We start from the raw sequence: 25170 nt of genomic DNA on the forward strand, positions 1-25170 counted from the left end.
CTGTCACGAGCAAGCTTAGAAATTTTGAAAGCATGATCAATGGCCCAATGCAGGCTAACGTTTCTGCTGTGATTAAGAGCCTACAAGAGGAGATGAGGGAAATAAAGGAGGAGGTGAGGAGGAGCAGTTCCCATTTGGCACCGGTACAAGTCACAGGCCCCAAAGTCGGAGCCCAACGTCCCCCAGCTAGAGGGAGGGTACACCCCACGAGCTGAGCTATGGTACTTCCTGCGCGACCATGGGGAAGACATGGGAAGGTGGGATGGGAAACCCACTTCTGTCCTGGCAGCACGGGTGCGTCAACTCAAGGAGGGAAACACTAACCGGGGGAGTAACACTAAAGTGAAGGTAGCCTCAACCTCCCAGGACCGAGCTGCCAGATATTACAGAAGGGAGGATGATCTGACAGATCCCCTTGAAGGAACCATTCCTGAGTACAGCCAGATTGTGAGCCCTCTGTACCTGGTTACCCGCAAGAAGAACGATTTCCACTGGGGCCCTGAACAGCAACAAGCTTTTGCCCAAATCAAGCGGGAGATCGCTCATGCGCTAGCCCTTGGCCCAGTCAGGACGGGACCAGAGGTGAGGAACGTGCTCTACTCTGCGGCCGGGAACAATGGTTTGTCCTGGAGCCTTTGGCAGAAGGTGCCTGGAGAGACTCGTGGCCGACCACTGGGATTCTGGAGTCGAAGTTATAGAGGGTCTGAGGCCAACTACACTCCCACAGAGAAGGAAATCCTAGCAGCCTATGAAGGAGTCCAAGCTGCCTCGGAAGTGATTGGCACCGAAGCACAACTCCTCCTGGCACCCCGACTACCGGTGCTGGGGTGGATGTTTAAAGGAAAGGTTCCCTCCACCCACCACGCCACTGACGCCACATGGAGCAAATGGATTGCCCTCATCACACAACGCGCCCGTATTGGAAACCCAAATCGCCCTGGGATTTTGGAGATCGTTACGAACTGGCCGGAAGGTGAAGACTTTGGCCTCACTGACGAAGAGGAGCAGGAACAAGTGACGCGGGCTGAAGAAGCTCCACCGTACAACCAACTACCAGCAGAGGAAACACGATATGCTCTTTTCACTGACGGTTCCTGTCGCATCGTAGGGATGAACCGGAAGTGGAAAGCAGCCGTATGGAGCCCCACACGACAGGTCGCACAAGCTACTGAAGGAGAAGGTGGATCAAGTCAACTTGCTGAACTCAAAGCCGTTCAACTAGCCCTGGACATTGCTGAAAGAGAGAAGTGGCCAAAGCTCTACCTTTATACTGATTCGTGGATGGTAGCCAATGCTCTGTGGGGCTGGCTGGAAAGGTGGAAAAAGGCCAACTGGCAGCGTAGGGGAAAACCAATTTGGGCTGCTGATGAGTGGAAAGATATTGCCACTCGGGTAAAGAAGCTACCTGTGAGGGTCCGTCATGTAGATGCTCATGTCCCCAGGAGTCGGGCTAACGAAGAACATCGTAACAATGAACAGGTAGATCAGGCTGCAAAAATAGAGGTGTCCCAGATAGACTTGGATTGGCAACATAAAGGAGAGTTGTTCTTAGCTCGATGGGCCCATGATGCCTCAGGCCATCAAGGCAGAGAGGCCGCTTATAAATGGGCACGGGACCGAGGGGTGGATCTAACCATGAACAGTATCTCCCAGGTTATCCAAGACTGTGAGACCTGTGCTGCGATCAAGCAGGCCAAGCGGGTGAAGCCTCTGTGGTACGGCGGACGATGGTCGAAGTACAGGTATGGGGAAGCCTGGCAAATTGACTACATCACTCTTCCCCAAACCCGTCAAGGCAAGCGCTACGTGCTGACCATGGTGGAAGCAACCACTGGGTGGCTGGAGACCTACCCTGTGCCTCATGCTACCGCCCGGAACACCATCTTGGGCCTGGAAAAGCAAGTTCTTTGGAGACATGGCACCCCTGAGAGAATCGAGTCAGACAACGGGACACATTTCAAGAATAGCCTCATAAGCACTTGGGCCAGAGAACATGGAATCGAATGGATATATCATATCCCTTATCATGCACCAGCTGCCGGGAAAGTTGAACGGTGCAATGGGCTACTTAAGACTACCCTAAAAGCACTTGGAGGAGGGACTTTCAAAAATTGGGAACTGAACTTAGCAAAGGCCACCTGGATGGTCAATACCCGAGGGTCCATCAATCGAGCTGGTCCTGCCCAGTCTGGACCCTTGCACACAGTGGACGGAGATAAAGTCCCTGTGGTACACACGAGAGGTATGTTAGGAAAGACTGTTTGGATTAATCCCACATCAGGCAAAGGCACACCCCTCCGTGGGGTTGTTTTTGCTCAAGGACCTGGTTACACTTGGTGGGTAATGCAGAAAAATGGGGAAACCCGTTGTGTACCACAAGGAGACCTAATTTTAAGTGAGAACTCTGTGTAAGGTTTCATTGTGTATATATGTATATATGTATCTGTAAGGGGGCATTGGGTTGGGTACGGTGTAGATGGTAATAGAATAAGGGGTGGATTATGTCCTGGGTTACAGTGTAAAATGTGCCAAAAGAAAAAAAAATATATTCTATTACCATCTTCAGGAGCTGTTGAGACCAGGTGGGGCGGTGCTCCCTGCCTCCCCCCCTCTGGACTATCTCCTGTTACTGGGCACAACAATGCCTTATCGCCTGACCCATCGGTAACTCGCTCCTGGGCTATCTCCTGTTCATGGCCCATCAAGGAACTGCCTCACGACTCCCCATCCCATTGAGAGATGCTCCGCCCGGGGAGGGGGGGGAAGGAGCCAAGCAGTCCATGCCAAATAAAAACGGAGATTTTGAACACCCTAGCAGCCTTTCTTCCACTGGATTCCCAGAGGAGCTTTCCCCCCACTGGAGTTCCAGAGGACGAGAGCTACCTGCCGACCACTGGACCTTCGGAGGAAGACCAGACTCTTTTACCTGATTGCTGCTTCCACAGAACTACACCCATCGCTTCAGGAGGACTGCAGCCAGCATCTTATCGGACTGCTACTGCCACCCTAACAGGGTGTCAGGTTGTATTCCTGACTCTGTCAGTATAAACCAGTGGGTTGTTTGTTTTTTTCCCTGCCTTGTGTTATATATATATATATATTAGTAAAGAACTGTTATTCCTATTCCCCATATCTTTGCCTGAAGGCCCGTTAATTTCAAAATTATAATAGTTTGGAGGGAAGGGGGTTGCACTCTCCATTTCAAGGGAGGCTCCTGCCTTCCTCCACAGACACCTGTCTTTTTCAAACCAAGACAGATTTTGGCGCCCAACGTGGGGCTCGAGGGCATCGAGAGATAAAGGAATAACGGTTTTTGTGCATTGGATATGGATTCCTTGTTAAGTGGCATCATGTGGGCTAGCTTATCCCGGTTCTTGTGGCATGTGGTGGTGGCTGTATTTCTCCCATTTGCAGGCCCTTATCTAAACATGGGTCCTATAACTAAGGCTGCCGTGACTGTTATCCAGTTTGTTTTATGGATTAATAAGGTGAGGAATTCATGGCTTATTAACTTCCTCTGGAAGGCGGGCACATGGATTCGGAGCTATCAAACACTAAATGTATGCTTTTGGGGTTACTTTAATAATGGTACCTACTGTGAGGAAATGACACCGGGAGAAACTTTCTCCCAAGCCCTAACCCAGCTCTTTGGGTCTACTCCACCAGTTTTCGAAGGATTCAGAGCTTTCCTAAGTGCTAATGATATCATACAGTGGCTAGTGTTGCTGATAATCCTGTTTTATTCAGTATTCAGAGATCAGGGGAGATTGGCTTGGCTAACTACCCTGACTAGGAATGCTGCTCCAGAATCTGACCCTGCCTCACAGCTCACATCAGAAATGAACCACTCGGATTGGGTGAAGGAGATACGTGAGATGGGCCAGATGCTGAAGGAGTGCATTCTCTCAGCTGCTGGGAATCCCTCCTCCTGCCTTGAAGAGGGAGAGTCTAATGGTGCAGCAGTAGAACCCACAGACGTTACAACCGTCCAGGTTCCAGCTGAAACGCAAGGGCAGTCAGAGCCAGCAGCAGTCGCCCCTGTGGAAACGAGGAAATCTAAGATGAAATCAGACCACTCAGTTAAGAAAGGAGGGCCCTCAGAACCTGCAGGCGAGCCAGTGGTTGAGATACTCACCGAGTCCCTGACGTATGACAGTCTCCGTAATCTGCACAAAGACATCGTACGGCGGGGGCGTGAGGCTTTTACAACCTGGTTACCTCGGGTCTGGGATCTTATGGGTACGGGTGTGCAACTGGATGGCAGTGAGGCAAGGAATTTGGGACCCTTGACTCAGGACTCAGGTGTCAATCTGGTATTTGTAAAGGAGCCGGGGACCCTTTCCCTCTGGGAGCGGCTTTTAATGAGTGTGAGAGAGAGGTTTGTCCACAGAGAGAGAATGCAGGAGCACCATCATAGAATGCGCTGGAAGACCCTTGAGGAAGGGATCCAGCAGCTGAGAGAAGTGGCAGTATTGGAGGTACTCTTTGGGAGGGATGGACAGCATGGTAACGACCCTGACAAAGTCAGGTGCACAGGGCAAATGTTGTGGAATCTGGCAAATCTAGGGCCATCCGAATACTCCACCTTCATTGCAATGATTAATGCAGATAACGACCGAGAGACAGTGGGTTCTGTCACGAGCAAGCTTAGAAATTTTGAAAGCATGATCAATGGCCCAATGCAGGCTAACGTTTCTGCTGTGATTAAGAGCCTACAAGAGGAGATGAGGGAAATAAAGGAGGAGGTGAGGAGGAGCAGTTCCCATTTGGCACCGGTACAAGTCACAGGCCCCAAAGTCGGAGCCCAACGTCCCCCAGCTAGAGGGAGAGGGTACACCCCACGAGCTGAGCTATGGTACTTCCTGCGCGACCATGGGGAAGACATGGGAAGGTGGGATGGGAAACCCACTTCTGTCCTGGCAGCACGGGTGCGTCAACTCAAGGAGGGAAACACTAACCGGGGGAGTAACACTAAAGTGAAGGTAGCCTCAACCTCCCAGGACCGAGCTGCCAGATATTACAGAAGGGAGGATGATCTGACAGATCCCCTTGAAGGAACCATTCCTGAGTACAGCCAGATTGTGAGCCCTCTGTACCTGGTTACCCGCAAGAAGAACGATTTCCACTGGGGCCCTGAACAGCAACAAGCTTTTGCCCAAATCAAGCGGGATATCGCTCATGCGCTAGCCCTTGGCCCAGTCAGGACGGGACCAGAGGTGAGGAACGTGCTCTACTCTGCGGCCGGGAACAATGGTTTGTCCTGGAGCCTTTGGCAGAAGGTGCCTGGAGAGACTCGTGGCCGACCACTGGGATTCTGGAGTCGAAGTTATAGAGGGTCTGAGGCCAACTACACTCCCACAGAGAAGGAAATCCTAGCAGCCTATGAAGGAGTCCAAGCTGCCTCGGAAGTGATTGGCACCGAAGCACAACTCCTCCTGGCACCCCGACTACCGGTGCTGGGGTGGATGTTTAAAGGAAAGGTTCCCTCCACCCACCACGCCACTGACGCCACATGGAGCAAATGGATTGCCCTCATCACACAACGCGCCCGTATTGGAAACCCAAATCGCCCTGGGATTTTGGAGATCGTTACGAACTGGCCGGAAGGTGAAGACTTTGGCCTCACTGACGAAGAGGAGCAGGAACAAGTGACGCGGGCTGAAGAAGCTCCACCGTACAACCAACTACCAGCAGAGGAAACACGATATGCTCTTTTCACTGACGGTTCCTGTCGCATCGTAGGGATGAACCGGAAGTGGAAAGCAGCCGTATGGAGCCCCACACGACAGGTCGCACAAGCTACTGAAGGAGAAGGTGGATCAAGTCAACTTGCTGAACTCAAAGCCGTTCAACTAGCCCTGGACATTGCTGAAAGAGAGAAGTGGCCAAAGCTCTACCTTTATACTGATTCGTGGATGGTAGCCAATGCTCTGTGGGGCTGGCTGGAAAGGTGGAAAAAGGCCAACTGGCAGCGTAGGGGAAAACCAATTTGGGCTGCTGATGAGTGGAAAGATATTGCCACTCGGGTAAAGAAGCTACCTGTGAGGGTCCGTCATGTAGATGCTCATGTCCCCAGGAGTCGGGCTAACGAAGAACATCGTAACAATGAACAGGTAGATCAGGCTGCAAAAATAGAGGTGTCCCGGATAGACTTGGATTGGCAACATAAAGGAGAGTTGTTCTTAGCTCGATGGGCCCATGATGCCTCAGGCCATCAAGGCAGAGAGGCCGCTTATAAATGGGCACGGGACCGAGGGGTGGATCTAACCATGAACAGTATCTCCCAGGTTATCCAAGACTGTGAGACCTGTGCTGCGATCAAGCAGGCCAAGCGGGTGAAGCCTCTGTGGTACGGCGGACGATGGTCGAAGTACAGGTATGGGGAAGCCTGGCAAATTGACTACATCACTCTTCCCCAAACCCGTCAAGGCAAGCGCTACGTGCTGACCATGGTGGAAGCAACCACTGGGTGGCTGGAGACCTACCCTGTGCCTCATGCTACCGCCCGGAACACCATCTTGGGCCTGGAAAAGCAAGTTCTTTGGAGACATGGCACCCCTGAGAGAATCGAGTCAGACAACGGGACACATTTCAAGAATAGCCTCATAAGCACTTGGGCCAGAGAACATGGAATCGAATGGATATATCATATCCCTTATCATGCACCAGCTGCCGGGAAAGTTGAACGGTGCAATGGGCTACTTAAGACTACCCTAAAAGCACTTGGAGGAGGGACTTTCAAAAATTGGGAACTGAACTTAGCAAAGGCCACCTGGATGGTCAATACCCGAGGGTCCATCAATCGAGCTGGTCCTGCCCAGTCTGGACCCTTGCACACAGTGGACGGAGATAAAGTCCCTGTGGTACACACGAGAGGTATGTTAGGAAAGACTGTTTGGATTAATCCCACATCAGGCAAAGGCACACCCCTCCGTGGGGTTGTTTTTGCTCAAGGACCTGGTTACACTTGGTGGGTAATGCAGAAAAATGGGGAAACCCGTTGTGTACCACAAGGAGACCTAATTTTAAGTGAGAACTCTGTGTAAGGTTTCATTGTGTATATATGTATATATGTATCTGTAAGGGGGCATTGGGTTGGGTACGGTGTAGATGGTAATAGAATAAGGGGTGGATTATGTCCTGGGTTACAGTGTAAAATGTGCCAAAAGAAAAAAAAATATATTCTATTACCATCTTCAGGAGCTGTTGAGACCAGGTGGGGCGGTGCTCCCTGCCTCCCCCCCTCTGGACTATCTCCTGTTACTGGGCACAACAATGCCTTATCGCCTGACCCATCGGTAACTCGCTCCTGGGCTATCTCCTGTTCATGGCCCATCAAGGAACTGCCTCACGACTCCCCATCCCATTGAGAGATGCTCCGCCCGGGGAGGGGGGGGAAGGAGCCAAGCAGTCCATGCCAAATAAAAACGGAGATTTTGAACACCCTAGCAGCCTTTCTTCCACTGGATTCCCAGAGGAGCTTTCCCCCCACTGGAGTTCCAGAGGACGAGAGCTACCTGCCGACCACTGGACCTTCGGAGGAAGACCAGACTCTTTTACCTGATTGCTGCTTCCACAGAACTACACCCATCGCTTCAGGAGGACTGCAGCCAGCATCTTATCGGACTGCTACTGCCACCCTAACAGGGTGTCAGGTTGTATTCCTGACTCTGTCAGTATAAACCAGTGGGTTGTTTGTTTTTTTCCCTGCCTTGTGTTATATATATATATATTAGTAAAGAACTGTTATTCCTATTCCCCATATCTTTGCCTGAAGGCCCGTTAATTTCAAAATTATAATAGTTTGGAGGGAAGGGGGTTGCACTCTCCATTTCAAGGGAGGCTCCTGCCTTCCTCCACAGACACCTGTCTTTTTCAAACCAAGACAGATTTTGGCGCCCAACGTGGGGCTCGAGGGCATCGAGAGATAAAGGAATAACGGTTTTTGTGCATTGGATATAGATTCCTTGTTAAGTGGCATCATGTGGGCTAGCTTATCCCGGTTCTTGTGGCATGTGGTGGTGGCTGTATTTCTCCCATTTGCAGGCCCTTATCTAAACATGGGTCCTATAACTAAGGCTACCGTGACTGTTATCCAGTTTGTTTTATGGATTAATAAGGTGAGGAATTCATGGCTTATTAACTTCCTCTGGAAGGCGGGCACATGGATTCGGAGCTATCAAACACTAAATGTATGCTTTTGGGGTTACTTTAATAATGGTACCTACTGTGAGGAAATGACACCGGGAGAAACTTTCTCCCAAGCCCTAACCCAGCTCTTTGGGTCTACTCCACCAGTTTTCGAAGGATTCAGAGCTTTCCTAAGTGCTAATGATATCATACAGTGGCTAGTGTTGCTGATAATCCTGTTTTATTCAGTATTCAGAGATCAGGGGAGATTGGCTTGGCTAACTACCCTGACTAGGAATGCTGCTCCAGAATCTGACCCTGCCTCACAGCTCACATCAGAAATGAACCACTCGGATTGGGTGAAGGAGATACGTGAGATGGGCCAGATGCTGAAGGAGTGCATTCTCTCAGCTGCTGGGAATCCCTCCTCCTGCCTTGAAGAGGGAGAGTCTAATGGTGCAGCAGTAGAACCCACAGACGTTACAACCGTCCAGGTTCCAGCTGAAACGCAAGGGCAGTCAGAGCCAGCAGCAGTCGCCCCTGTGGAAACGAGGAAATCTAAGATGAAATCAGACCACTCAGTTAAGAAAGGAGGGCCCTCAGAACCTGCAGGCGAGCCAGTGGTTGAGATACTCACCGAGTCCCTGACGTATGACAGTCTCCGTAATCTGCACAAAGACATCGTACGGCGGGGGCGTGAGGCTTTTACAACCTGGTTACCTCGGGTCTGGGATCTTATGGGTACGGGTGTGCAACTGGATGGCAGTGAGGCAAGGAATTTGGGACCCTTGACTCAGGACTCAGGTGTCAATCTGGTATTTGTAAGGGAGCCGGGGACCCTTTCCCTCTGGGAGCGGCTTTTAATGAGTGTGAGAGAGAGGTTTGTCCACAGAGAGAGAATGCAGGAGCACCATCATAGAATGCGCTGGAAGACCCTTGAGGAAGGGATCCAGCAGCTGAGAGAAGTGGCAGTATTGGAGGTACTCTTTGGGAGGGATGGACAGCATGGTAACGACCCTGACAAAGTCAAGTGCACAGGGCAAATGTTGTGGAATCTGGCAAATCTAGGGCCATCCGAATACTCCACCTTCATTGCAATGATTAATGCAGATAACGACCGAGAGACAGTGGGTTCTGTCACGAGCAAGCTTAGAAATTTTGAAAGCATGATCAATGGCCCAATGCAGGCTAACGTTTCTGCTGTGATTAAGAGCCTACAAGAGGAGATGAGGGAAATAAAGGAGGAGGTGAGGAGGAGCAGTTCCCATTTGGCACCGGTACAAGTCACAGGCCCCAAAGTCGGAGCCCAACGTCCCCCAGCTAGAGGGAGAGGGTACACCCCACGAGCTGAGCTATGGTACTTCCTGCGCGACCATGGGGAAGACATGGGAAGGTGGGATGGGAAACCCACTTCTGTCCTGGCAGCACGGGTGCGTCAACTCAAGGAGGGAAACACTAACCGGGGGAGTAACACTAAAGTGAAGGTAGCCTCAACCTCCCAGGACCGAGCTGCCAGATATTACAGAAGGGAGGATGATCTGACAGATCCCCTTGAAGGAACCATTCCTGAGTACAGCCAGATTGTGAGCCCTCTGTACCTGGTTACCCGCAAGAAGAACGATTTCCACTGGGGCCCTGAACAGCAACAAGCTTTTGCCCAAATCAAGCGGGAGATCGCTCATGCGCTAGCCCTTGGCCCAGTCAGGACGGGACCAGAGGTGAGGAACGTGCTCTACTCTGCGGCCGGGAACAATGGTTTGTCCTGGAGCCTTTGGCAGAAGGTGCCTGGAGAGACTCGTGGCCGACCACTGGGATTCTGGAGTCGAAGTTATAGAGGGTCTGAGGCCAACTACACTCCCACAGAGAAGGAAATCCTAGCAGCCTATGAAGGAGTCCAAGCTGCCTCGGAAGTGATTGGCACCGAAGCACAACTCCTCCTGGCACCCCGACTACCGGTGCTGGGGTGGATGTTTAAAGGAAAGGTTCCCTCCCCCCACCACGCCACTGACGCCACATGGAGCAAATGGATTGCCCTCATCACACAACGCGCCCGTATTGGAAACCCAAATCGCCCTGGGATTTTGGAGATCGTTACGAACTGGCCGGAAGGTGAAGACTTTGGCCTCACTGACGAAGAGGAGCAGGAACAAGTGACGCGGGCTGAAGAAGCTCCACCGTACAACCAACTACCAGCAGAGGAAACACGATATGCTCTTTTCACTGCCGGTTCCTGTCGCATCGTAGGGATGAACCGGAAGTGGAAAGCAGCCGTATGGAGCCCCACACGACAGGTCGCACAAGCTACTGAAGGAGAAGGTGGATCAAGTCAACTTGCTGAACTCAAAGCCGTTCAACTAGCCCTGGACATTGCTGAAAGAGAGAAGTGGCCAAAGCTCTACCTTTATACTGATTCGTGGATGGTAGCCAATGCTCTGTGGGGCTGGCTGGAAAGGTGGAAAAAGGCCAACTGGCAGCGTAGGGGAAAACCAATTTGGGCTGCTGATGAGTGGAAAGATATTGCCACTCGGGTAAAGAAGCTACCTGTGAGGGTCCGTCATGTAGATGCTCATGTCCCCAGGAGTCGGGCTAACGAAGAACATCGTAACAATGAACAGGTAGATCAGGCTGCAAAAATAGAGGTGTCCCAGATAGACTTGGATTGGCAACATAAAGGAGAGTTGTTCTTAGCTCGATGGGCCCATGATGCCTCAGGCCATCAAGGCAGAGAGGCCGCTTATAAATGGGCACGGGACCGAGGGGTGGATCTAACCATGAACAGTATCTCCCAGGTTATCCAAGACTGTGAGACCTGTGCTGCGATCAAGCAGGCCAAGCGGGTGAAGCCTCTGTGGTACGGCGGACGATGGTCGAAGTACAGGTATGGGGAAGCCTGGCAAATTGACTACATCACTCTTCCCCAAATCCGTCAAGGCAAGCGCTACGTGCTGACCATGGTGGAAGCAACCACTGGGTGGCTGGAGACCTACCCTGTGCCTCATGCTACCGCCCGGAACACCATCTTGGGCCTGGAAAAGCAAGTTCTTTGGAGACATGGCACCCCTGAGAGAATCGAGTCAGACAACGGGACACATTTCAAGAATAGCCTCATAAGCACTTGGGCCAGAGAACATGGAATCGAATGGATATATCATATCCCTTATCATGCACCAGCTGCCGGGAAAGTTGAACGGTGCAATGGGCTACTTAAGACTACCCTAAAAGCACTTGGAGGAGGGACTTTCAAAAATTGGGAACTGAACTTAGCAAAGGCCACCTGGATGGTCAATACCCGAGGGTCCATCAATCGAGCTGGTCCTGCCCAGTCTGGACCCTTGCACACAGTGGACGGAGATAAAGTCCCTGTGGTACACACGAGAGGTATGTTAGGAAAGACTGTTTGGATTAATCCCACATCAGGCAAAGGCACACCCCTCCGTGGGGTTGTTTTTGCTCAAGGACCTGGTTACACTTGGTGGGTAATGCAGAAAAATGGGGAAACCCGTTGTGTACCACAAGGAGACCTAATTTTAAGTGAGAACTCTGTGTAAGGTTTCATTGTGTATATATGTATATATGTATCTGTAAGGGGGCATTGGGTTGGGTACGGTGTAGATGGTAATAGAATAAGGGGTGGATTATGTCCTGGGTTACAGTGTAAAATGTGCCAAAAGAAAAAAAAATATATTCTATTACCATCTTCAGGAGCTGTTGAGACCAGGTGGGGCGGTGCTCCCTGCCTCCCCCCCTCTGGACTATCTCCTGTTACTGGGCACAACAATGCCTTATCGCCTGACCCATCGGTAACTCGCTCCTGGGCTATCTCCTGTTCATGGCCCATCAAGGAACTGCCTCACGACTCCCCATCCCATTGAGAGATGCTCCGCCCGGGGAGGGGGGGGAAGGAGCCAAGCAGTCCATGCCAAATAAAAACGGAGATTTTGAACACCCTAGCAGCCTTTCTTCCACTGGATTCCCAGAGGAGCTTTCCCCCCACTGGAGTTCCAGAGGACGAGAGCTACCTGCCGACCACTGGACCTTCGGAGGAAGACCAGACTCTTTTACCTGATTGCTGCTTCCACAGAACTACACCCATCGCTTCAGGAGGACTGCAGCCAGCATCTTATCGGACTGCTACTGCCACCCTAACAGGGTGTCAGGTTGTATTCCTGACTCTGTCAGTATAAACCAGTGGGTTGTTTGTTTTTTTCCCTGCCTTGTGTTATATATATATATATATTAGTAAAGAACTGTTATTCCTATTCCCCATATCTTTGCCTGAAGGCCCGTTAATTTCAAAATTATAATAGTTTGGAGGGAAGGGGGTTGCACTCTCCATTTCAAGGGAGGCTCCTGCCTTCCTCCACAGACACCTGTCTTTTTCAAACCAAGACAGATTTTGGCGCCCAACGTGGGGCTCGAGGGCATCGAGAGATAAAGGAATAACGGTTTTTGTGCATTGGATATAGATTCCTTGTTAAGTGGCATCATGTGGGCTAGCTTATCCCGGTTCGTGTGGCATGTGGTGGTGGCTGTATTTCTCCCATTTGCAGGCCCTTATCTAAACATGGGTCCTATAACTAAGGCTACCGTGACTGTTATCCAGTTTGTTTTATGGATTAATAAGGTGAGGAATTCATGGCTTATTAACTTCCTCTGGAAGGCGGGCACATGGATTCGGAGCTATCAAACACTAAATGTATGCTTTTGGGGTTACTTTAATAATGGTACCTACTGTGAGGAAATGACACCGGGAGAAACTTTCTCCCAAGCCCTAACCCAGCTCTTTGGGTCTACTCCACCAGTTTTCGAAGGATTCAGAGCTTTCCTAAGTGCTAATGATATCATACAGTGGCTAGTGTTGCTGATAATCCTGTTTTATTCAGTATTCAGAGATCAGGGGAGATTGGCTTGGCTAACTACCCTGACTAGGAATGCTGCTCCAGAATCTGACCCTGCCTCACAGCTCACATCAGAAATGAACCACTCGGATTGGGTGAAGGAGATACGTGAGATGGGCCAGATGCTGAAGGAGTGCATTCTCTCAGCTGCTGGGAATCCCTCCTCCTGCCTTGAAGAGGGAGAGTCTAATGGTGCAGCAGTAGAACCCACAGACGTTACAACCGTCCAGGTTCCAGCTGAAACGCAAGGGCAGTCAGAGCCAGCAGCAGTCGCCCCTGTGGAAACGAGGAAATCTAAGATGAAATCAGACCACTCAGTTAAGAAAGGAGGGCCCTCAGAACCTGCAGGCGAGCCAGTGGTTGAGATACTCACCGAGTCCCTGACGTATGACAGTCTCCGTAATCTGCACAAAGACATCGTACGGCGGGGGCGTGAGGCTTTTACAACCTGGTTACCTCGGGTCTGGGATCTTATGGGTACGGGTGTGCAACTGGATGGCAGTGAGGCAAGGAATTTGGGACCCTTGACTCAGGACTCAGGTGTCAATCTGGTATTTGTAAGGGAGCCGGGGACCCTTTCCCTCTGGGAGCGGCTTTTAATGAGTGTGAGAGAGAGGTTTGTCCACAGAGAGAGAATGCAGGAGCACCATCATAGAATGCGCTGGAAGACCCTTGAGGAAGGGATCCAGCAGCTGAGAGAAGTGGCAGTATTGGAGGTACTCTTTGGGAGGGATGGACAGCATGGTAACGACCCTGACAAAGTCAAGTGCACAGGGCAAATGTTGTGGAATCTGGCAAATCTAGGGCCATCCGAATACTCCACCTTCATTGCAATGATTAATGCAGATAACGACCGAGAGACAGTGGGTTCTGTCACGAGCAAGCTTAGAAATTTTGAAAGCATGATCAATGGCCCAATGCAGGCTAACGTTTCTGCTGTGATTAAGAGCCTACAAGAGGAGATGAGGGAAATAAAGGAGGAGGTGAGGAGGAGCAGTTCCCATTTGGCACCGGTACAAGTCACAGGCCCCAAAGTCGGAGCCCAACGTCCCCCAGCTAGAGGGAGAGGGTACACCCCACGAGCTGAGCTATGGTACTTCCTGCGCGACCATGGGGAAGACATGGGAAGGTGGGATGGGAAACCCACTTCTGTCCTGGCAGCACGGGTGCGTCAACTCAAGGAGGGAAACACTAACCGGGGGAGTAACACTAAAGTGAAGGTAGCCTCAACCTCCCAGGACCGAGCTGCCAGATATTACAGAAGGGAGGATGATCTGACAGATCCCCTTGAAGGAACCATTCCTGAGTGCAGCCAGATTGTGAGCCCTCTGTACCTGGTTACCCGCAAGAAGAACGATTTCCACTGGGGCCCTGAACAGCAACAAGCTTTTGCCCAAATCAAGCGGGAGATCGCTCATGCGCTAGCCCTTGGCCCAGTCAGGACGGGACCAGAGGTGAGGAACGTGCTCTACTCTGCGGCCGGGAACAATGGTTTGTCCTGGAGCCTTTGGCAGAAGGTGCCTGGAGAGACTCGTGGCCGACCACTGGGATTCTGGAGTCGAAGTTATAGAGGGTCTGAGGCCAACTACACTCCCACAGAGAAGGAAATCCTAGCAGCCTATGAAGGAGTCCAAGCTGCCTCGGAAGTGATTGGCACCGAAGCACAACTCCTCCTGGCACCCCGACTACCGGTGCTGGGGTGGATGTTTAAAGGAAAGGTTCCCTCCACCCACCACGCCACTGACGCCACATGGAGCAAATGGATTGCCCTCATCACACAACGCGCCCGTATTGGAAACCCAAATCGCCCTGGGATTTTGGAGATCGTTACGAACTGGCCAGAAGGTGAAGACTTTGGCCTCACTGACGAAGAGGAGCAGGAACAAGTGACGCGGGCTGAAGAAGCTCCACCGTACAACCAACTACCAGCAGAGGAAACACGATATGCTCTTTTCACTGACGGTTTCTGTCGCATCGTAGGGATGAACCGGAAGTGGAAAGCAGCCGTATGGAGCCCCACACGACAGGTCGCACAAGCTACTGAAGGAGAAGGTGGATCAAGTCAACTTGCTGAACTCAAAGCCGTTCAACTAGCCCTGGACATTGCTGAAAGAGAGAAGTGGCCAAAGCTCTACCTTTATACTGATTCGTGGATGGTAGCCAATGCTCTGTGGGGCTGGCTGGAAAGGTGGAAAAAGGCCAACTGGCAGCGTAGGGGAAAACCAATTTGGGCTGGTGATGAGTGGAAAGATATTGCCACTCGGGTAAAGAAGCTACCTGTGAGGGTCAGTCATGTAGATGCTCATGTCCCCAGGAGTCGGGCTAACGAAGAACATCGTAACAATGAACAGGTAGATCAGGCTGCAAAAATAGAGGTGTCCCAGATAGACTTGGATTGGCAACATAAAGGAGAGTTGTTCTTAGCTCGATGGGCCCATGATGCCTCAGGCCATCAAGGCAGAGAGGCCGCTTATAAATGGGCACGGGACCGAGGGGTGGATCTAACCATGAACAGTATCTCCCAGGTTATCCAAGACTGTGAGACCTGTGCTGCGATCAAGCAGGCCAAGCGGGTGAAGCCTCTGTGGTACGGCGGACGATGGTCGAAGTACAGGTATGGGGAAGCCTGGCAAATTGACTACATCACTCTTCCCCAAACCCGTCAAGGCAAGCGCTACGTGCTGACCATGGTGGAAGCAACCACTGGGTGGCTGGAGACCTACCCTGTGCCTCATGCTACCGCCCGGAACACCATCTTGGGCCTGGAAAAGCAAGTTCTTTGGAGACATGGCACCCCTGAGAGAATCGAGTCAGACAACGGGACACATTTCAAGAATAGCCTCATAAGCACTTGGGCCAGAGAACATGGAATCGAATGGATATATCATATCCCTTATCATGCACCAGCTGCCGGGAAAGTTGAACGGTGCAATGGGCTACTTAAGACTACCCTAAAAGCACTTGGAGGAGGGACTTTCAAAAATTGGGAACTGAACTCAGCAAAGGCCACCTGGATGGTCAATACCCGAGGGTCCATCAATCGAGCTGGTCCTGCCCAGTCTGGACCCTTGCACACAGTGGACGGAGATAAAGTCCCTGTGGTACACACGAGAGGTATGTTAGGAAAGACTGTTTGGATTAATCCCACATCAGGCAAAGGCACACCCCTCCGTGGGGTTGTTTTTGCTCAAGGACCTGGTTACACTTGGTGGGTAATGCAGAAAAATGGGGAAACCCGTTGTGTACCACAAGGAGACCTAATTTTAAGTGAGAACTCTGTGTAAGGTTTCATTGTGTATATATGTATATATGTATCTGTAAGGGGGCATTGGGTTGGGTACGGTGTAGATGGTAATAGAATAAGGGGTGGATTATGTCCTGGGTTACAGTGTAAAATGTGCCAAAAGAAAAAAAATATATTCTATTACCATCTTCAGGAGCTGTTGAGACCAGGTGGGGCGGTGCTCCCTGCCTCCCCCCCTCTGGACTATCTCCTGTTACTGGGCACAACAATGCCTTATCGCCTGACCCATCGGTAACTCGCTCCTGGGCTATCTCCTGTTCATGGCCCATCAAGGAACTGCCTCACGACTCCCCATCCCACTGTGAGATGCTCCGCCCGGGGAGGGGGGGGGAAGGAGCCAAGCAGTCCATGCCAAATAAAAACGGAGATTTTGAACACCCTAGCAGCCTTTCTTCCACTGGATTCCCAGAGGAGCTTTTCCCCCCACTGGAGTTCCAGAGGACGAGAGCTACCTGCCGACCACTGGACCTTCGGAGGAAGACCAGACTCTTTTACCTGATTGCTGCTTCCACAGAACTACACCCATCGCTTCAGGAGGACTGCAGCCAGCATCTTATCGGACTGCTACTGCCACCCTAACAGGGTGTCAGGTTGTATTCCTGACTCTGTCAGTATAAACCAGTGGGTTGTTTGTTTTTTTCCCTGCCTTGTGTTATATATATATATATATATATTAGTAAAGAACTGTTATTCCTATTCCCCATATCTTTGCCTGAAGGCCCGTTAATTTCAAAATTATAATAGTTTGGAGGGAAGGGGGTTGCACTCTCCATTTCAAGGGAGGCTCCTGCCTTCCTCCACAGACACCTGTCTTTTTCAAACCAAGACAGATTTTGGCGCCCAACGTGGGGCTCGAGGGCATCGAGAGATAAAGGAATAACGGTTTTTGTGCATTGGATATAGATTCCTTGTTAAGTGGCATCATGTGGGCTAGCTTATCCCGGTTCTTGTGGCATGTGGTGGTGGCTGTATTTCTCCCATTTGCAGGCCCTTATCTAAACATGGGTCCTATAACTAAGGCTACCGTGACTGTTATCCAGTTTGTTTTATGGATTAATAAGGTGAGGAATTCATGGCTTATTAACTTCCTCTGGAAGGCGGGCACATGGATTCGGAGCTATCAAACACTAAATGTATGCTTTTGGGGTTACTTTAATAATGGTACCTACTGTGAGGAAATGACACCGGGAGAAACTTTCTCCCAACCCCTAACCCAGCTCTTTGGGTCTACTCCACCAGTTTTCGAAGGATTCAGAGCTTTCCTAAGTGCTAATGATATCATACAGTGGCTGGTGTTGCTGATAATCCTGTTTTATTCAGTATTCAGAGATCAGGGGAGATTGGCTTGGCTAACTACCCTGACTAGGAATGCTGCTCCAGAATCTGACCCTGCCTCACAGCTCACATCAGAAATGAACCACTCGGATTGGGTGAAGGAGATACGTGAGATGGGCCAGATGCTGAAGGAGTGCATTCTCTCAGCTGCTGGGAATCCCTCCTCCTGCCTTGAAGAGGGAGAGTCTAATGGTGCAGCAGTAGAACCCACAGACGTTACAACCGTCCAGGTTCCAGCTGAAACGCAAGGGCAGTCAGAGCCAGCAGCAGTCGCCCCTGTGGAAACGAGGACATCTAAGATGAAATCAGACCACTCAGTTAAGAAAGGAGGGCCCTCAGAACCTGCAGGCGAGCCAGTGGTTGAGATACTCACCGAGTCCCTGACGTATGACAGTCTCCGTAATCTGCACAAAGACATCGTACGGCGGGGGCGTGAGGCTTTTACAACCTGGTTACTTCGGGTCTGGGATCTTATGGGTACGGGTGTGCAACTGGATGGCAGTGAGGCAAGGAATTTGGGACCCTTGACTCAGGACTCAGGTGTCAATCTGGTATTTGTAAGGGAGCCGGGGACCCTTTCCCTCTGGGAGCGGCTTTTAATGAGTGTGAGAGAGAGGTTTGTCCACAGAGAGAGAATGCAGGAGCACCATCATAGAATGCGCTGGAAGACCCTTGAGGAAGGGATCCAGCAGCTGAGAGAAGTGGCAGTATTGGAGGTACTCTTTGGGAGGGATGGACAGCATGGTAACGACCCTGACAAAGTCAGGTGCACAGGGCAAATGTTGTGGAATCTGGCAAATCTAGGGCCATCCGAATACTCCACCTTCATTGCAATGATTAATGCAGATAACGACGAGAGACAGTGGGTTCTGTCACGAGCAAGCTTAGAAATTTTGAAAGCATGATCAATGGCCCAATGCAGGCTAACGTTTCTGCTGTGATTAAGAGCCTACAAGAGGAGATGAGGGAAATAAAGGAGGAGGTGAGGAGGAGCAGTTCCCATTTGGCACCGGTACAAGTCACAGGCCCCAAAGTCGGAGCCCAACGTCCCCCAGCTAGAGGGAGAGGGTACACCCCACGAGCTGAGCTATGGTACTTCCTGCGCGACCATGGGGAAGACATGGGAAGGTGGGATGGGAAACCCACTTCTGTCCTGGCAGCACGGGTGCGTCAACTCAAGGAGGGAAACACTAACCGGGGGAGTAACACTAAAGTGAAGGTAGCCTCAACCTCCCAGGACCGAGCTGCCAGATATTACAGAAGGGAGGATGATCTGACAGATCCCCTTGAAGGAACCATTCCTGAGTACAGCCAGATTGTGAGCCCTCTGTACCTGGTTACCCGCAAGAAGAACGATTTCCACTGGGGCCCTGAACAGCAACAAGCTTTTGCCCAAATCAAGCGGGAGATCGCTCATGCGCTAGCCCTTGGCCCAGTCAGGACGGGACCAGAGGTGAGGAACGTGCTCTACTCTGCGGCCGGGAACAATGGTTTGTCCTGGAGCCTTTGGCAGAAGGTGCCTGGAGAGACTCGTGGCCGACCACTGGGATTCTGGAGTCGAAGTTATAGAGGGTCTGAGGCCAACTACACTCCCACAGAGAAGGAAATCCTAGCAGCCTATGAAGGAGTCCAAGCTGCCTCGGAAGTGATTGGCACCGAAGCACAACTCCTCCTGGCACCCCGACTACCGGTGCTGGGGTGGATGTTTAAAGGAAAGGTTCCCTCCACCCACCACGCCACTGACGCCACATGGAGCAAATGGATTGCCCTCATCACACAACGCGCCCGTATTGGAAACCCAAATCGCCCTGGGATTTTGGAGATCGTTACGAACTGGCCGGAAGGTGAAGACTTTGGCCTCACTGACGAAGAGGAGCAGGAACAAGTGACGCGGGCTGAAGAAGCTCCACCGTACAACCAACTACCAGCAGAGGAAACACGATATGCTCTTTTCACTGACGGTTCCTGTCGCATCGTAGGGATGAACCGGAAGTGGAAAGCAGCCGTATGGAGCCCCACACGACAGGTCGCACAAGCTACTGAAGGAGAAGGTGGATCAAGTCAACTTGCTGAACTCAAAGCCGTTCAACTAGCCCTGGACATTGCTGAAAGAGAGAAGTGGCCAAAGCTCTACCTTTATACTGATTCGTGGATGGTAGCCAATGCTCTGTGGGGCTGGCTGGAAAGGTGGAAAAAGGCCAACTGGCAGCGTAGGGGAAAACCAATTTGGGCTGCTGATGAGTGGAAAGATATTGCCACTCGGGTAAAGAAGCTACCTGTGAGGGTCCGTCATGTAGATGCTCATGTCCCCAGGAGTCGGGCTAATGAAGAACATCGTAACAATGAACAGGTAGATCAGGCTGCAAAAATAGAGGTGTCCCGGATAGACTTGGATTGGCAACATAAAGGAGAGTTGTTCTTAGCTCGATGGGCCCATGATGCCTCAGGCCATCAAGGCAGAGAGGCCGCTTATAAATGGGCACGGGACCGAGGGGTGGATCTAACCATGAACAGTATCTCCCAGGTTATCCAAGACTGTGAGACCTGTGCTGCGATCAAGCAGGCCAAGCGGGTGAAGCCTCTGTGGTACGGCGGACGATGGTCGAAGTACAGGTATGGGGAAGCCTGGCAAATTGACTACATCACTCTTCCCCAAACCCGTCAAGGCAAGCGCTACGTGCTGACCATGGTGGAAGCAACCACTGGGTGGCTGGAGACCTACCCTGTGCCTCATGCTACCGCCCGGAACACCATCTTGGGCCTGGAAAAGCAAGTTCTTTGGAGACATGGCACCCCTGAGAGAATCGAGTCAGACAACGGGACACATTTCAAGAATAGCCTCATAAGCACTTGGGCCAGAGAACATGGAATCGAATGGATATATCATATCCCTTATCATGCACCAGCTGCCGGGAAAGTTGAACGGTGCAATGGGCTACTTAAGACTACCCTAAAAGCACTTGGAGGAGGGACTTTCAAAAATTGGGAACTGAACTTAGCAAAGGCCACCTGGATGGTCAATACCCGAGGGTCCATCAATCGAGCTGGTCCTGCCCAGTCTGGACCCTTGCACACAGTGGACGGAGATAAAGTCCCTGTGGTACACACGAGAGGTATGTTAGGAAAGACTGTTTGGATTAATCCCACATCAGGCAAAGGCACACCCCTCCGTGGGGTTGTTTTTGCTCAAGGACCTGGTTACACTTGGTGGGTAATGCAGAAAAATGGGGAAACCCGTTGTGTACCACAAGGAGACCTAATTTTAAGTGAGAACTCTGTGTAAGGTTTCATTGTGTATATATGTATATATGTATCTGTAAGGGGGCATTGGGTTGGGTACGGTGTAGATGGTAATAGAATAAGGGGTGGATTATGTCCTGGGTTACAGTGTAAAATGTGCCAAAAGAAAAAAAATATATTCTATTACCATCTTCAGGAGCTGTTGAGACCAGGTGGGGCGGTGCTCCCTGCCTCCCCCCCCTCTGGACTATCTCCTGTTACTGGGCACAACAATGCCTTATCGCCTGACCCATCGGTAACTCGCTCCTGGGCTATCTCCTGTTCATGGCCCATCAAGGAACTGCCTCACGACTCCCCATCCCACTGTGAGATGCTCCGCCCGGGGAGTGGGGGGGGAAGGAGCCAAGCAGTCCATGCCAAATAAAAACGGAGATTTTGAACACCCTAGCAGCCTTTCTTCCACTGGATTCCCAGAGGAGCTTTTCCCCCCACTGGAGTTCCAGAGGACGAGAGCTACCTGCCGACCACTGGACCTTCGGAGGAAGACCAGACTCTTTTACCTGATTGCTGCTTCCACAGAACTACACCCATCGCTTCAGGAGGACTGCAGCCAGCATCTTATCGGACTGCTACTGCCACCCTAACAGGGTGTCAGGTTGTATTCCTGACTCTGTCAGTATAAACCAGTGGGTTGTTTGTTTTTTTCCCTGCCTTGTGTTATATATATATATATATTAGTAAAGAACTGTTATTCCTATTCCCCATATCTTTGCCTGAAGGCCCGTTAATTTCAAAATTATAATAGTTTGGAGGGAAGGGGGTTGCACTCTCCATTTCAAGGGAGGCTCCTGCCTTCCTCCACAGACACCTGTCTTTTTCAAACCAAGACAGATTTTGGCGCCCAACGTGGGGCTCGAGGGCATCGAGAGATAAAGGAATAACGGTTTTTGTGCATTGGATATAGATTCCTTGTTAAGTGGCATCATGTGGGCTAGCTTATCCCGGTTCGTGTGGCATGTGGTGGTGGCTGTATTTCTCCCATTTGCAGGCCCTTATCTAAACATGGGTCCTATAACTAAGGCTACCGTGACTGTTATCCAGTTTGTTTTATGGATTAATAAGGTGAGGAATTCATGGCTTATTAACTTCCTCTGGAAGGCGGGCACATGGATTCGGAGCTATCAAACACTAAATGTATGCTTTTGGGGTTACTTTAATAATGGTACCTACTGTGAGGAAATGACACCGGGAGAAACTTTCTCCCAAGCCCTAACCCAGCTCTTTGGGTCTACTCCACCAGTTTTCGAAGGATTCAGAGCTTTCCTAAGTGCTAATGATATCATACAGTGGCTAGTGTTGCTGATAATCCTGTTTTATTCAGTATTCAGAGATCAGGGGAGATTGGCTTGGCTAACTACCCTGACTAGGAATGCTGCTCCAGAATCTGACCCTGCCTCACAGCTCACATCAGAAATGAACCACTCGGATTGGGTGAAGGAGATACGTGAGATGGGCCAGATGCTGAAGGAGTGCATTCTCTCAGCTGCTGGGAATCCCTCCTCCTGCCTTGAAGAGGGAGAGTCTAATGGTGCAGCAGTAGAACCCACAGACGTTACAACCGTCCAGGTTCCAGCTGAAACGCAAGGGCAGTCAGAGCCAGCAGCAGTCGCCCCTGTGGAAACGAGGAAATCTAAGATGAAATCAGACCACTCAGTTAAGAAAGGAGGGCCCTCAGAACCTGCAGGCGAGCCAGTGGTTGAGATACTCACCGAGTCCCTGACGTATGACAGTCTCCGTAATCTGCACAAAGACATCGTACGGCGGGGGCGTGAGGCTTTTACAACCTGGTTACCTCGGGTCTGGGATCTTATGGGTACGGGTGTGCAACTGGATGGCAGTGAGGCAAGGAATTTGGGACCCTTGACTCAGGACTCAGGTGTCAATCTGGTATTTGTAAGGGAGCCGGGGACCCTTTCCCTCTGGGAGCGGCTTTTAATGAGTGTGAGAGAGAGGTTTGTCCACAGAGAGAGAATGCAGGAGCACCATCATAGAATGCGCTGGAAGACCCTTGAGGAAGGGATCCAGCAGCTGAGAGAAGTGGCAGTATTGGAGGTACTCTTTGGGAGGGATGGACAGCATGGTAACGACCCTGACAAAGTCAAGTGCACAGGGCAAATGTTGTGGAATCTGGCAAATCTAGGGCCATCCGAATACTCCACCTTCATTGCAATGATTAATGCAGATAACGACCGAGAGACAGTGGGTTCTGTCACGAGCAAGCTTAGAAATTTTGAAAGCATGATCAATGGCCCAATGCAGGCTAACGTTTCTGCTGTGATTAAGAGCCTACAAGAGGAGATGAGGGAAATAAAGGAGGAGGTGAGGAGGAGCAGTTCCCATTTGGCACCGGTACAAGTCACAGGCCCCAAAGTCGGAGCCCAACGTCCCCCAGCTAGAGGGAGAGGGTACACCCCACGAGCTGAGCTATGGTACTTCCTGCGCGACCATGGGGAAGACATGGGAAGGTGGGATGGGAAACCCACTTCTGTCCTGGCAGCACGGGTGCGTCAACTCAAGGAGGGAAACACTAACCGGGGGAGTAACACTAAAGTGAAGGTAGCCTCAACCTCCCAGGACCGAGCTGCCAGATATTACAGAAGGGAGGATGATCTGACAGATCCCCTTGAAGGAACCATTCCTGAGTGCAGCCAGATTGTGAGCCCTCTGTACCTGGTTACCCGCAAGAAGAACGATTTCCACTGGGGCCCTGAACAGCAACAAGCTTTTGCCCAAATCAAGCGGGAGATCGCTCATGCGCTAGCCCTTGGCCCAGTCAGGACGGGACCAGAGGTGAGGAACGTGCTCTACTCTGCGGCCGGGAACAATGGTTTGTCCTGGAGCCTTTGGCAGAAGGTGCCTGGAGAGACTCGTGGCCGACCACTGGGATTCTGGAGTCGAAGTTATAGAGGGTCTGAGGCCAACTACACTCCCACAGAGAAGGAAATCCTAGCAGCCTATGAAGGAGTCCAAGCTGCCTCGGAAGTGATTGGCACCGAAGCACAACTCCTCCTGGCACCCCGACTACCGGTGCTGGGGTGGATGTTTAAAGGAAAGGTTCCCTCCACCCACCACGCCACTGACGCCACATGGAGCAAATGGATTGCCCTCATCACACAACGCGCCCGTATTGGAAACCCAAATCGCCCTGGGATTTTGGAGATCGTTACGAACTGGCCAGAAGGTGAAGACTTTGGCCTCACTGACGAAGAGGAGCAGGAACAAGTGACGCGGGCTGAAGAAGCTCCACCGTACAACCAACTACCAGCAGAGGAAACACGATATGCTCTTTTCACTGACGGTTTCTGTCGCATCGTAGGGATGAACCGGAAGTGGAAAGCAGCCGTATGGAGCCCCACACGACAGGTCGCACAAGCTACTGAAGGAGAAGGTGGATCAAGTCAACTTGCTGAACTCAAAGCCGTTCAACTAGCCCTGGACATTGCTGAAAGAGAGAAGTGGCCAAAGCTCTACCTTTATACTGATTCGTGGATGGTAGCCAATGCTCTGTGGGGCTGGCTGGAAAGGTGGAAAAAGGCCAACTGGCAGCGTAGGGGAAAACCAATTTGGGCTGGTGATGAGTGGAAAGATATTGCCACTCGGGTAAAGAAGCTACCTGTGAGGGTCAGTCATGTAGATGCTCATGTCCCCAGGAGTCGGGCTAACGAAGAACATCGTAACAATGAACAGGTAGATCAGGCTGCAAAAATAGAGGTGTCCCAGATAGACTTGGATTGGCAACATAAAGGAGAGTTGTTCTTAGCTCGATGGGCCCATGATGCCTCAGGCCATCAAGGCAGAGAGGCCGCTTATAAATGGGCACGGGACCGAGGGGTGGATCTAACCATGAACAGTATCTCCCAGGTTATCCAAGACTGTGAGACCTGTGCTGCGATCAAGCAGGCCAAGCGGGTGAAGCCTCTGTGGTACGGCGGACGATGGTCGAAGTACAGGTATGGGGAAGCCTGGCAAATTGACTACATCACTCTTCCCCAAACCCGTCAAGGCAAGCGCTACGTGCTGACCATGGTGGAAGCAACCACTGGGTGGCTGGAGACCTACCCTGTGCCTCATGCTACCGCCCGGAACACCATCTTGGGCCTGGAAAAGCAAGTTCTTTGGAGACATGGCACCCCTGAGAGAATCGAGTCAGACAACGGGACACATTTCAAGAATAGCCTCATAAGCACTTGGGCCAGAGAACAT

The sequence above is a fragment of the Leptosomus discolor genome, chromosome 18 (genome assembly GCF_034619465.1).
Source record: "Leptosomus discolor isolate bLepDis1 chromosome 18, bLepDis1.hap2, whole genome shotgun sequence".
In the NCBI taxonomy this organism is placed as follows: domain Eukaryota; kingdom Metazoa; phylum Chordata; class Aves; order Leptosomiformes; family Leptosomidae; genus Leptosomus; species Leptosomus discolor.